The sequence below is a fragment of the Mirounga angustirostris genome, unplaced genomic scaffold (genome assembly GCF_029215605.1).
Source record: "Mirounga angustirostris isolate CCGP_5_RB_7025 unplaced genomic scaffold, mMirAng1.0.hap1 SCAF_11, whole genome shotgun sequence".
Taxonomy (NCBI): domain Eukaryota; kingdom Metazoa; phylum Chordata; class Mammalia; order Carnivora; family Phocidae; genus Mirounga; species Mirounga angustirostris.
Window position 1 is genome coordinate 112,133,234 of NW_026991719.1, and position 3,094 is coordinate 112,136,327.

Genomic DNA, 3,094 nt, shown 5'->3' on the forward strand with positions numbered 1-3,094 from the left:
GGATGAGTGCAAAAGCACATAATTTTGGAGGTATTCTACTGACAATCTGGCATTCTGTGGTACCCTGGGGGTCACATCTTTCAGCTTTTTCTACTCCTTACATTTTGCCAGAACCCACCTGGCAGCCAATATTGGGAAATCTGTCAAGGAAAGAAAATTCAGCTCTCTCCCTTTCTCCACCATCATGGCGTGTGTGGTTGACTCTGTTCCTCACCATGTCTCCTCGCAAGACTTTCAAGATCAAGCAATTCCTGGCCAAGAAACAAAAGCAGAATCGTCCTATCCCCTAATGGATTTGGATGAACACTGGTAATAAAATCAGATACCTCTTGAAGGGGAGACATTGGACAAGAACCCAGCTGGGTCTATGAGGAGCTGCACGTGAGATGGCACACATATTTATCCTGCATCAAGGTCACTAGTGTCTTACTATATCAAGCTGGAAACACCACCACTATCTGGACAGCTGGTCATGTTTTATTGGGGAAGTGATTGTTCTCTTTGTTTCTATGCTTCTGCACTAGTAGGTTGGTTCAGTAATAACTAGTGAGAACTTTTGTTTAAAAAAAAAAAAACTCAAAGGCCTAGGAGACTGTCTTATGAAAATCACCAATTTGGATGGCCAGTGTGGTCTCCCCATTCCATACTGTGAAGTGGTAGGTGATGATGCAGTCTGGTCACAAAGAACTGACATCACATATGAAAAGAATTGACATCACATATGATGGGACCTTCATATATAATGGGTAGAAGATTTTCAGAGGTGAATGTGGAAAAGCCTTTATCAAGAGTGTATGGTCCAGGAGTGCCTGGCTAACTCAGCCAGTAGAGAGAGCATCTGACTCTTGATCTCGAGGTTGAGTTTGAGCCCCACATTGGGTGTAGAGATTACTTTAAAAAAAATCCAAAAAGCAAAATACAAAATAGCATGTATGGTATGATCCTCCTTTTGAAAAATAAATGCTTAAATATGCCTAAAATTGAAGCATATAGGGGCACCTGGGTGGCTCAGTTGGTTAAGTGTCTGCCTTCTGCTCAGGTCATGATCCCGGGGTCTGGGCTTGGGCCCCGCGCTGGGCTCCCTGCTCAGTGGAGAGCCTGCTTCTCCCTTCCCACCCCCCACTTGTGTGGACACACTCTCTCTCTCAAATAAATAAAATCTTTTTAAAAAATTGAAGACTATACCACAGCTGTTATCACTGAACACTCATTAAATATTTCTTCATCTTCAGATGCAGTGTTCAATTAATCATACTCGTCAGTTTACCATGCATGTAATCCCACATGAGGACTCCCCTCATACTTTTCCTTCATTCACAAACTCTCCTCATGGACACCCATTCCAGTGCGTGTGATAAATGTCATTAAATATCCATGTTCTCTCATAAGGTTTGTAGTGTGCTTTACATAAATGATATCATACCATAAATCTTGTTCTCTTACTCCTTTTTTTTCATTGAACATAATAGCCTTTAGCATCTGGCTAGCTTTGCTGTCTTTCTTTGCACCATGACAACTGCCACAGTTCTTGGTAACTTCCATATCTATATGGATGACCAGTCCAACACTGGCCTCTGACTGCCTTGACCTTCTCATTTCCCATGATCTTGGCTTTTACTTTCTCCACCCACTCTCATAAGCATATTCAAATTCCTATCATTACCAAAATTGCACCAGCTCTGAAATCTCAAGTTCAAACATTCAGCACTCTACAATCTTATAGTTTTCCAGATCATTTCTTCTAGTACCCCTAGCCCAACCATCTTGTTATCCACTTGAGCCAACACCTCTTTATGGTCCATCACTGCCCTCCTGTCACCACTCTCCTTGCTTTTTTTTAAAGATATATTTATTTATTTTAAGAAAGAGCAAGAGAGAGAGAGAGAGAGAAAGAGCATGAGTGGGGGGAGGAGCAGAAGGAGAGAATCTTTCAAGCAGATTCCCTGCTGAGCGATGAGCCCACCGTGGGGCTTGCTGAGGGGCTTGATCCCACGGCCATGAGATCATGACCTGAACTGAAACCAAGAATCAGACGCTTAACCGACTGAGCCACCCAGGTGCCCCTACCACTCTCCTTTTTAACCAGCTTAGATTCCATGGTCCATTGTTAGAATTATTTCCTTGCAAATTCCCTCACCTTTCTTCCTCCACTTTCCCTCCACCATAATCATCTGCCAAAATCCCAACCCTGGCTAAATTCAACTTTGCACTAGCTGAATGTGACCAGAGAAAAACTTTACAATAGTGATGACTGGACTCACTTCATTACTTCACACCTCTCCCTAAAACGTCACACTCATATATTCAACTGCTTACTTGTCATTTCCACGTCACTGTAGCACATATTTGTGAATATACTAAAAACCATGAATTTTACACTTTAAATGGGTTAATTGTATGGTATAGGAATTATATCTCAATAAAGCTGTTGTATATTTTAAAAAGAAGGAGGAGGAGATAAACTCAACCCATCTCACCCCCCCAAATTGTCGAGATTATTTTTAAAAATAAAAATAAAGAAGGGATTTTTACCCACAAGATACCAAGACATACTATAAGGCTATGATAATTAAATAAGTGTGGTGTTGACTCAAGATTAGGTGAAAACAAACCAGTAGAAAAAAATAGAGAGCTGCCCAGAAGCCAACTCTTGCCTATGTGGGAATTTGGTATATGATAGACATAGTATTTTAGATCAATAGGGAAAGACTGCCCCCTCAATAAATGATGTTGAGACAATTGGCTACCCATTTGGAAAAGAGGTAGATCACCAACTCATACCACAAACAAAAATACATTTTGGCCTTGGGATAAGGTACTCCCAAAAAGGGCCTCTCCCCCCCAAAAAGAAACCCAAACCAGAAACACAGGCTTTCTTTATACTGCATCCCAGAATTAGGCAGACTCACTGGCGTGGCCAAAGCTGTTTTCCTATTTTCTGGCCAGCACATGCATCCGCCAGCTGCTGGGAGCGCTGGGGTTAACAGCTCACACATGCAGCCACCTCCTTAGAATTGCTCTAGCTGTTGGGGACTACCTTGCTTTATTACTTTTCCCTGTGGCAGGACCAAAATAGCTACAATTTTACAGACTT

At 41.9% G+C, this 3,094-nt stretch overlaps 1 pseudogene; it reads left to right on the plus strand.

Annotated features, from left to right (window-relative positions):
- The first annotated feature begins 215 nt into the window (after positions 1–215).
- LOC123850038 (putative ribosomal protein eL39-like 5) lies at positions 216–737 on the plus strand (annotated as a pseudogene).
- Positions 738–3,094: the final 2,357 nt, after the last annotated feature.